Raw genomic sequence first — 12,173 nt, forward strand, 5'->3', positions numbered from 1 at the left:
TTTTAAATTTTGAAATAATTTCTGACCGCATGATGTACAATGAACGGTTATGATCACGATCCCTAGGATTCCTAGAAGAAGGATCCAGTGAGGATCATTTTCCTATTTTTTTTTCAAGTATGACATAGATGCATTTTTTTTTCTTTTAACAACAAAAAGCTGTCGCTATCATATGTATTACTTTGATTCTATATTGTGAACAGTGATAGTCAGAAATCGATCTCAATATGTGTCTTTAAGCCATATGAAAAAATATAAACAAAATATAGCAATATAATTAGTTGGAAAAAATGCAATGTTTTTTTTAATTGGCATTTTAATCAAAAAAATGTAATGGAGCTTTGAAGTTTGTTTAAAATTTGATATTAAGAAGATTAAATCATAAGAACATAACTGAATCTTCCTCTAAATTGTATAGACCTTATTTTATACGGACCGACAAAACAAGGATTTGGTTTTTATGTAAGATTGGGTTTAAAATAAGGGTAATGATAGGGACCAAATGATGTGATTGTTGATGATTGAATTACCACTTTAAATGTTGATTAACATATTTATTTCCTATTGCTTACACATCATTTGATTTACATATTTAATTTAAAAATTTAGTCTCCTTCACATAATCATAATGTAAAAAGTTGATGGCTCCATCAAGTTTCAAAACCCCTTCTCCTTAGAATTATATAACTCTACTCACCAACAGACAACAAACTCTTTTTGATTAAAATAAGCAGACAACACCTATATATTGGTGAGTCTTCTGGACGGGCCTGGAATCTGACCTCCGTGTGGCTCCGCCAGTGATTGTGAATCGTGATTCTAAAGGCTATATATTATGACAAGGGTGTGATGTAATTTTCTCAAAACTAGCTAATAAGCGATGGTTTTTATATAAGGCTAAATAGCCAAAATGGTCCCTGAGATTTGCATAACTCATCACTTTGATCCTTAACATTTCAAATCGATAAAGTGGTTCTTGAGATTGTCCACCATTCATTATTTTGGTCATTCCGTTAAAAACTCCGTTAAGTGTCCCAAAGTTCTTGGCCGGAAGTTTGGGTAATTTTCAAAACTTCGTGACTCAATCGTTTCTTAACCAAATTCGACCCATAATATATCAAAATGAAGATAGGAAAGTGTAGAATAATATTATACCTATTTGGAAGCCCAATGGCTGCTGGAGATAGCAAAAAAACAGCCTCAAAGTTGACTGGTCCGAAGAAAAACTGGAAAACTCGCCGGAAACTGGGTAAATTTTAAACGTTCATAACTTCTTCAATACTCAACAAAATCAAGTGCTTCAAAAACTAAATCATACTTCTCGACGAGACGAAGAGAATGGTGCCTTTTTAGAAGGCTAAATCACCGTGGTTTGGCCGGAAAACTGCTCGAAAGTGGCTAACTTGAGACCAAGACAACTACTTTTGAGCCATTTTCCGGCCAAATAACGGCGAGTTAGTCATTGAAAAAGGTACCATTCTCTTCATCTCATCGAGAAGTATGATTTTAGTTTTTGAATCGCTTGATTTAGTTGAGTATTGAAGACGTTATGAACGTTTAAAGTTTACCCAGTTTCCGACGAGTTTTCTAGTTTTCCCTCGGACCAGTCAACTTTGAGGCTATTTTCCCACCATCTCCGGCAGCCATTGGGCTTCCACATAGATATAATCTTATTCTACACTTTCCTATCTTCATTTTGATATATTATAGGTTGAATTTGGTTAAGAAACGATTAAGTTACGAAGCTTTGAAAATTGCCCAAACTTCAAGCCAAGAGCTCCAAGACACTTAACGGAAGGACCAAAATGATGGATGATGGACAATCTCAGGGACCACTTTTATTGATTTGAAATGTTAGGGACTAAAGTGATGAGTTATGCAAATCTCAGAGACTATTTTGGCTATTTAGCCTTTATATAATTCATTAAAAGTCAACTCTCATATTTTATATTTTTCAAAGATTTAGAAAACTTGTGATCTCATTGAGAGGATCGAAAGGTTGCAATGGTTCGGTGGAATGTCTACGAAATTAGATACTGTTGCGTGTTTTCATTTACCACGTAATGTACATGCACATACCTAGGGTTTCTACCATTCAAATTCCTCTAAACCTGAATTTCTATTTAATATTATTTTTCTTTTAATGTAAAGGGATGATTAGGAAGAAGAGTTGGATTCTGCAGTAGTTTTTCGTTATGAAAACATGAGATGGTTTTAGTAAACCCTGTGTTGATTACGTTTGTGCAAATGGGAATCTGCAATAAACTGATACATGTACTAGCTAGCTGGGTTTGTATAATTTACAGATTTATTATTCATTATATGTTTACGGAAAAGGATATTCGCCGGATCCTTTTCCTAGGGATCCCGTGATCTCACCCGTTCATCGTATATCGTACGATCAGTTTTCATTAGGTACTGTTCATATTTAATTTTAAATTTTAAATTTTGAAATGATTTCTGACCGCACGATATATGATGAACGGATGAGATCACAGGATCCCTCACTATCTCGAAAAACAAAGTCAGAAAAGAAAGAATCAGCACATTCGTCACCAATAGGAAATTTTAAAACTAAATAAAAATTTAGTTTATTTAGTCTACTTTTTCTTTTTAGGTAATGCTAGAAAAATTAATTTTTTAAACCAAATCTTATAAAACAAATGATACGGTTGTTGATGATTAGATTATTAATTAAGTGTTGATTAACATATTTATTTTCTATTGATAACACATAATTTAGTTAAAAAAATTAATTTATGCTCAACTACTCTTGCAAACATTTTCATTTTTTAATTTCTCATACCCCACGTCGCAGAATGCATATCAGGCAAAATGTGTTGTCAATGACAGATCATGGCTGCACTAGTACAACTTTCCCAAAAGAAACACGATTAATTAGGATATATATCTAGCTTTGCGATTAAGACAATGCTATAAATAAAATGGAATCAAGCCAGTACGAGCAGTCGCTGTAGCCATCGATATGGAGGTCAACTTAAACTAATTAATTAAGATTTAGAGAAAGGAATTACTGGTTTAGAGGGTGGGAAAGAAGAGAGAAGAAAATCATGGATATGAGCAGCAGCCAGGAGAAAAATAACATTAAGAACAAGTCCACGCGATTAGACAAGACAAAATATTGAACACCAAGACAAGTTAGTAGTTGGAGAGTAATCTACTCCTAGTGGCCTTAATTACCAGGTCAACTAAGGCAAATTTAAGTTTGTATGATTGATTCTTAATTGATGTTTGAAAAATTGCATGAAATTCGAGGGAGCTGATGAGATTTTGTAGAGAGCCACAACAATGTCAAAACTCAAAAGGAACCAAAACATGTGCTGGTCTTTGGTCATGAACCATTTTTCGAGTAAGCAGGAACATGCAGGCCAAATTACTTATACAACAACAACAACAACAAAGCCTTTTCCCACTAAGTGGGGTCGGCTATATGAATCCTAGAACGCCATTGCGCTCGGTTTTGTGTCATGTCCTCCGTTAGATCCAAGTACTCTAAGTCTTTTCTTAGAGTCTCTTCCAAAGTTTTCCTAGGTCTTCCTCTACCCATTCGGCCCTGAACCTCTGTCCCGTAGTCACATCTTCGAACCGGAGCGTCAGTTGGCCTTCTTTGCACATGTCCAAATCGCCGGAGCCGATTTTCTCTCATCTTTCCTACAATTTCGGCTACTCCTACTTTACCTCGGATATCCTCATTCCCAATCTTATCCTTTCTCGTGTGCCCACACATCCCACAAAGCATCCTCATCTCCGCTACACCCATTTTGTGTACGTGTTGATGCTTCACCGCCCAACATTCTGTGCCATACAACATCGCTGGCCTTATTGCCGTCCTATAAAATTTTCCCTTGAGCTTCAGTGGCCTACGACGGTCACACAACACGCCGGATGCACTCTTACACTTCATCCATCCAGCTCGTATTCTATGGTTGAGATCTCCATCTAATTCTCCGTTCTCTTGCAAGATAGATCCTAGGTAGCGAAAACGGTCGCTTTTTGTGATCTTCGCTAGATTGCTCCGGTCATTAGTGTGGATAAGTATATAAATGGATAGAGATAGGAAAGCAAACACAAGATGTACGTGGTTCACCCAGATTGGCTACGTCCACGGAATAGAAGAGTTCTCATTAATTGTGAAGGGTTTACACAAGTACATAGGTTCAAGCTCTCCTTTAGTGAGTACAAGTGAATGATTTAGTACAAATGACATTAGGAAATATTGTGGGAGAATGATCTCGTAATCACGAAACTTCTAAGTATCGGAGTGTGGTGTCGTCTTGACTTGCCTTATCTGTCTCATAGGTAGATGTGGCATCTTCTCTGGAAGTACTCTTCCTCCATCCAGGGGTGATATCTTTAGCTGGTGGAGATGCACAAGGTAATGTATCAATTTCACTTGAAGCTTACTTGTAGTTTCAAGCTTGGTCAAGCGCGATACAAACCATGTAGTAGGAGTCCCCCAAGTCGCCGAGCTAGGGGGTCTGCTGAAAGAGGTGACAGACAAGGTAAGCAATCAGAGCTCCGACTGATTGTTCACCTTCTCCCCATCTTGCAGCAGCATGAAGGATAAAGAGAAGAAAAATGAGAAGAGATGATATGAGATACTTTTGCTTTTGAAGAAGTAACTTTCCACAGGCTTATTCTTGAACTGAGCTGGAGGGTTTTCTGGTTTCCTCCAGAGTATAAGGCCGACTGAAGAATTTGAGGGTCAAAACAAGTCCATCAAATCTAGAGTACGTTCCACCCTGCTGATATGGGATACTTTTGCTTTTGACAGAGTAATGGATGTATCGGCACGTGTGCTGTTACGCTTGTCTCCACATGCTTCCTTGTATCCTTCGCACTTGCCCTATCTGTTCTTCAAGCAGATGCAGAATCTTCCCTGGAAACATAAGATGTTGAAGATGAGTACTCGAGAGCAATGCCAGGTAAGTAATTAGGTAAGGGGTTCCAGGCAGTCAGTTCCTGGCTGGAAGCTTGATTCCAAGTGCTGACTGATTGCTCTCTTTCTCCTTGTCTTGCAGGTAAAAACAAGGCCAAAGGAAAAGACAGGGAAAAAGCATGATATGGGATACTCTTGCTTTTAACCCTGATGATATGAGATATTCTTGCTCTAGTATAGCTTGTTTGCAGAGGTATTATCGGGGGGAAAGAAAGCTGAATATTTCGAAAGGCTTCGTTGGGAGTGCCCTCTCAGATATGATGAAGGGTTGAGCATTTTTGCAGGTCTGCCTGTCCGTTGGGGATGGAGGTCGACATATATAGGAGTCTCCCTAACAACAAGTAGTAATGCTATTCATTTACCCTGCTTGGTCATAGCACGGTAGTGGGAGCTGCCAGTTTCACATGTTTTAACTCTGTCAGAGCACTTTGAAAAAGTGGTCTGTGGTATCTGGCTCTCGAGATTCGGAGAACGATGCCTCTTCGATTTTTGAGAAAGCAATCATGCTGGGGGTTTGGCTCTCGAGATTCGGAGAGCAGTGTCTCTTCGATTTTTGAGGAAGTAATCATGTTGGGAGTCTGGCTCTCGAGATTCGGAGGGCGGTGCCTCTTCGATTTTGGAGCAAGCAATCCTGTTGGGAGTGTTGTCTCGAATGTGAGTAAAGGTTGGGCATGTTTGCTAGTCTACCTTGCCCCGAAGCACAAAGGTTGACACACAGGGACTTTCCAATTATCTAGCAATGGTACTGTTCCTTTACCCTCTCTTCGCTTTTGAGAAAGTAGTCATGTTGGGAGTCTGGCTCTCGAGATTCGGAGGACGGTGCCTCTTCGATTTTGGAGCAAGCAATCTTGTTGGGAGTGTTTTCTCGAATGTGAGTAAAGGTTGGGCATGTTTGCTAGTCTACCTTGCCACGAAGCACAGAGGTTGACACAGGAACTTTCCAATTATCCAGCAATGGTACTGTTCCTTTACCCTTGTGGATAATAATATGGTAGCTAGACCTTCAAATTTTATGTGTCTAAACTTTGTTAGTGCTGTTTCTTTGCTATTCTTTTACCTTTCTTGGTCAGAGCGATGTAGTGGGAGCTGCAAGCTTCACGTGCTCAACTTTGGCAGAGAACTTTGGCAAAGTTATCTGTGGTACCCATGAGCTATTGTTGCGTGTGGGAAGTGGGTGATTGAACAGTAAGATTCATGTGCTTTCTACTTCACCAGAAGTCTTCGACAGAATGCCCATAATTTCTGCAAAGCTGAGTGTGCGTGTGACAGGTGCTGACAAGGCTAGAATAGTAGGTGCCTCTTCGATTTCTGAGATCGGCCCTCGTGGTCTCTGAGCAGCCCAGCTTTTGAGAAAGCGAGCGCCTCTTCGATTGATTCGGAGAACGATGCCTTATCGATTTTTGAGAAAGCAATCATGCTGGGGGTCTGGCTCTCGAAGATTCGGGGAGCAGTGTCTCTTCGATTTTTGAGAAAGTAATCATGTTGGGAGTCTGGCTCTCGAGATTCGGAGGGCGGTGCCTCTTCGATTTTGGAGCAAGCAATCTTGTTGGGAGTGTTTTCTCGAATGTGAGTAAAGGTTGGACATGTTTGCTAGTCTACCTTGCCACGAAGCACAGAGGTTGACACACAGGGACTTTCCAATTATCCAGCAATGGTACTGTTCCTTTACCCTCTCTTCGATTTTTAAGAAAGTAGTCATGTTGGGAGTCTGGCTCTCGAGATTCGGAGGACGGTGCCTCTTCGATTTTGGAGCAAGCAATCTTATTGGGAGTGTTTTCTCGAATGTGAGTAAAGGTTGGGCATGTTTGCTAGTCTACCTTGCCACGAAGCACAGAGGTTGACACACAGGGACTTTCCAATTATCCAGCAGTGGTACTGTTCCTTTACCCTTGTGGGTAATAATATGGTAGCTAGACCTTCAAAATTTATGGGTCTAAACTTTGTTAGTGCTGTTTCTTTGCTATTCTTTTACCCTTCTTGGTCAGAGCGATGTAGTGGGAGCTGCAAGCTTCACGTGCTCAACTTTGGCAGAGAACTTTGGCAAAGTTATCTGTGGTACCCATGAGCTATTGTTGCGTGTGGGAAGTGGGTGATTGAACAGTAAGATTCATGTGTTTTCTACTTCCCCAGAAGTCTTCGACAGAATGCCCATAATTTCCGCAAAGCTGAGTGTGCGTGTGACAGGTGCTGACAAGGCTGGAAAAGTAGGTGCCTCTTCGATTTCTGAGATCGGCCCTCGTGGTCTCTGGGGAGCCCAGCTTTTGAGAAAGCGAGCGCCTCTTCGATTTCTGAGATCGGCCTTCGTGGTCTTTGAGCAGCCCAACTTTTGAGAAAGCAAACGCCTCTTCGATTTCTAAGATCAACCCTCGTGATCTCTAAGCAGCCCAGCTTTTGAGAAAGAAAACGCCTCTTCGATTTCTGAGCAGGCGCCTCTTCGATTTCTGAAGCTCCGTCGAGTGCAGATTTTTATAGGGGCTAGCATTAAGTTCCAAAGCACACTTGAATCTCCACCAGTAGAAGCTTCATTCTTGCACTTCTAAGATCTTGATTTGTCCGACCTCTTCTCTCTTCAACACCTTTGAAAATGTCTGGCCCCTCCGACCGTCGTTTTGACTTGAACCTTGTTGAAGAGGCAGCCCCGCCTTCTCCAGATAACATATGGCGCCCATCATTCGTCTCCCCTACTGGTCCTCTTACCGTTGGGGATTCCGTGATGAAGAATGATATGACCGCTGCGGTGGTGGCCAGGAACCTTCTCACTCCCAAAGATAACAGACTACTTTCCAAACGGTCTGATGAGTTAGCTGTTAAGGATTCGCTGGCTCTCAGTGTTCAGTGTGCAGGTTCTGTGTCTAATATGGCCCAACGCCTATTTGCTCGAACCCGCCAAGTTGAATCATTGGCGGCTGAAGTGATAAGTCTCAAACAGGAGATTAGAGGGCTCAAGCATGAGAATAAACAGTTGCACCGGCTCGCACATGACTATGCTACAAACATGAAGAGGAAGCTTGACCAGATGAAGGAAACTGATGGTCAGGTTTTACTTGATCATCAGAGATTTGTGGGTTTGTTCCAAAGGCATTTATTGCCTTCGTCTTCTGGGGCTGTACCGCGTAATGAAGCTCCGAATGATCAACCTCTGATGCCTCCTCCTTCTAGGGTTCTGTCCAGTACTGAGGCTCCAAATGATCCCCCTCCGGTGCCTTCTCTTTCTGGGGCTCTACCGACTGCTGAGACTTCTCCTAAGCAACCTTTGTGAAGGCTCCCTCTTGTGTGTTTATTTTGACTCATGTATATGTACATATTTGTAGCTTATCGGGGATATCAATAAATAAGCTTTCCTTCATTTCAACGTATTGTGTTAAATACACCAAAGCCTTCTTCGCTAAGTTCTTTGAATTTTCTTTTGTTGAAGCTTGTATGTTGAAGCTTTCTGAGTGGAGCATGTAGGTTGGGGTAGTGTTCCCTTAATTTCCCGAGTGAGGAAAACTTCTCGGTTGGAGACTTGGAAAATCCAAGTCACTGAGTGGGATCGGCTATATGAATCTTAGAACGCCATTGTGCTCGATCCTGAGTCATGTCCTTCGTTAGATCCAAGTACTCTAAGTCTTTTCTTAGAGTCTCTTCCAAAGTTTTCCTAGGTCTTCCTCTACCCCTTCGGCCCTGAACCTCTGTCCCATAGTCGCATCTTCTAATCGGAGCGTCAGTAGGCCTTCTTTGCACATGTCCAAACCACCGTAACCGATTTTCTCTCATCTTTCCTTCAATTTCGGCTACTCCTACTTTACCCCGGATATCCTCATTCCTAATCTTATCCTTTCTCGTGTGCCCACACATCCAACGAAGCATCCTCATCTCCGCTACACCCATTTTGTGTACGTGTTGATGTTTCACCGCCCAACATTCTGTGCCATACAGCATCGCCGGCCTTATTGCCGTCCTATAAAATTTTCCCTTGAGCTTCAGTGGCATACGGCGGTCACACAACACGCCGGATGCACTCTTCCACTTCATCCATCCAGCTTGTATTCTGTGGTTGAGATCTCCATCTAATTCTCCGTTCTTTTGCAAGATAGATCCTAGGTAACGAAAACGGTCGCTCTTTGGTATTTCTTGATCTCCGATCCTCACCCCTAACTCATTTTGGCCTCCATTTGCACTGAACTTGCACTCCATATATTCTGTCTTTGATCGGCTTAGGCGAAGACCTTTAGATTCCAACACTTCTCTCCAAAGGTTAAGCTTTGCATTTACCCCTTCCTGAGTTTCATCTATCAACACTATATCGTCTGCGAAAAGCATACACCAAGGAATATCATCTTGAATATGTCCTGTTAACTCATCCATTACCAACGCAAAAAGGTAAGGACTTAAGGATGAGCCTTGATGTAATCCTACAGTTATGGGAAAGCTTTCGGTTTGTCCTTCATGAGTTCTTACGGCAGTCTTTGCTCCTTCATACATATCCTTTATAGCTTGGATATATGCTACTTGTACTCCTTTCTTCTCTAAAATCCTCCAAAGAATGTCTCTTGGGACCCTATCATACGCTTTTTCCAAATCTATAAAGACCATGTGTAAATCATTTTTCCCATCTCTATATCTTTCCATCAATCTTCGTAAGAGATAGATTGCACTTACATGTGAAGAGGAATACTACTAGACCATAATACTAAGTGGCGATATGGAGATTGCTAGAAGTACGAGAAACATGGAAAGGAAAAGAGATGAGAGACCAAGAGGGGTTGCCATGCCGACCCCAAAACCAACTATAGTGGCGGTGGTTTTCTCTTTCTTGCAGCAAGATTTTTTTCGGAGTTATTAGAATACCTACATTTTTTTTCAACTTGTTTAGATTAAATATGTGTTCTTTTACAATATTTGATTAGGAAGCTTTGATCAATTGCCAACTCAACATTTATTTATTTAAGGTTTTTTTAGCCAAAATGGTCTTCGAGATTTGCATAACTCCTCACTTTGGTCCCTAAGATTTCAAATCAATATAAGTGGTCCTTGAGATTGTCCACCATCCATCATTTTGGTCTTGCCGTTAAAAAACTCCGTTAAGTGTCCCGGAGCTCTTGGCCGAAAGTTTGGGCAATTTTCAAAGGTTCGTAACTCAATCATTTCTTAACCAAATTCGACCCATAATATATCAAAATGAAGATAAGAAAGTGTAGAATAAGATTATACCTATTTGGAAGCCCAATGGTTGTCAAAGATGGTCGGAAAATAGCCTCAAAGTTGACTGGTCCGAGGGAAAACTGGAAAACTCACCGGAAACTGGGTAAACTTCAAACATTCATAACTTCTTCAATACTCAACGAAATCAATTGATTCAAAAATGAAAATCATACTTCTCAAAGAGAAGAAGAGAATGGTACATTTTGTGACGGCTAATTAGCCATGGTTTGGCCGACAAATGGCTCAAAAGTGGCTAACTCGAGACCAAGATAGCCACTTTCGAGCCGTTTATCAGTCAAACCACGTTGAGTTAGCCGCTGAAAAAGGTACCATGCTCTTCGTCTCATCAAGAAATATGATTTTCATTTTTGAATAACTTGATTTAGTTGAGTATTGAAGAAGTTATGAACGTTTAAAGTTTACCCAGTTTTCGACGGGTTTTCCAGTTTTCCCTCGGATCAGTCAACTTTAAGGCTATTTTCTGACCATCTCTAGCAACCATTGGGCTTCTAAATAGGTATAATCTTATTCTACATTTTTCTATCTTCATTTTGATATATTATAAGTCGAATTTGGTTAATAAACGATTGAATTACAAAGCTTTGAAAATTACCCAAACTTCCGGCCAATAGCTCTAGGACACTTAACGGAGTTTTTAACGGAATGACCAAAATGATGGATGGTGGACAATCTCAAGGACCACTTCTATTGATTTGAAATCTCAGGGACCAAAGTGAGGAGTTATGCAAATCTTAGGGACCATTTTGGCTAAAAGGCCTTTATTTAATATACATCCACTTAAGCTAACTAACAACTAATTTCCTAAATTCTAAGAATTTAAATTTTATTTCTGTTATTATATTTAATTAGTCTCTTCTTTCATTAAAAAAATCCTGGAAATACTTTCATAAAAACTTCATTAATTTGTTAAAATTTTACGTATAGTTACATGAAAAATGTATTTGAAATGGGAATTGTTATTGGCACTCCAAAAATCTCATTTTGCACTCTAAGGGGGCGTTTGTTGCGCTGGACTATCTCGGACTGGACTAGCTTCAAGGACTAAGTTGGACTGGCTTAGACTAGACTAAGCTGGACTAACTTAGTGAAGCGTTTGGTGCAGTGTTAGACTAAGAAGCGGATAATAACAAATTCTAATATTATATTATTTAATATATAAATTATTAATATTTTATTATAATCTCGGTGACCGGTGATGACGAGGAGTCTATCGGGAGTGGTTGTTGAGCATGACGAGGACGAGAGAGGATAGTCTTAGCTAGTCCCATGGTTATTGGGGGGTCTCGCTAAGACCTCTTAGTGAAGGGTTTTGTCCATGCTAGTCCCCTTTAGTCTCATTAATGTTAGCCCCAGCATGAAACAAACACAGTATTGGACTAACAGCTAGTCCAGTCCAGTCCAGTCCCACTTAGTGAGGGCAAACAAACGCCCCCTAAACTTCTATAATTAGAAAGAAAAAAACACTTCTGAGGAGTGTAGAATGAGATATGTAGAGTGCTAATAACAATTCCCTTTGAAATTATGGTACATGAAAAATAAACCTAGCGACTTTTGGTACGTTTAGATTCTAAATATACTAAGAAACAAAATGTACCATAAAATCAATTGGACTAATATTATAAGTAAACAAACGTACCTCTAATAAAATTGTGAGTAAATTGTAGCAATGGTCCCTCAACTTTAATCAAATTTGAGCAATGGTCCTTCAATTAAAAATTCATTAACATTGGTCCCTCAACTCATGAAAATGTGTAACTATAGTCTTTTTCGTCAACTTCGTTAGAATTTTGTCAAAATAAGTTGTGTTGGAAGGACCATTGCGACAATTGGGGTCCCTCAACTCATCAAAACGTGTAGCTATGATCATTTTCGTCAACTTCGTCAGAATTTTGTTAAAATGAGATATGTTGGAATGACTATTACTACAATTGGGTTAAAGTTGAGGGACCATTGCTCCAATTGGATTAAAGTTGAGGGACCAATGGTAATGGATTTTTAGTTGAGAGAC

This window comes from Malus domestica, chromosome 05 (genome assembly GCF_042453785.1).
Source record: "Malus domestica chromosome 05, GDT2T_hap1".
Classification (NCBI taxonomy): Eukaryota; Viridiplantae; Streptophyta; class Magnoliopsida; order Rosales; family Rosaceae; genus Malus; species Malus domestica.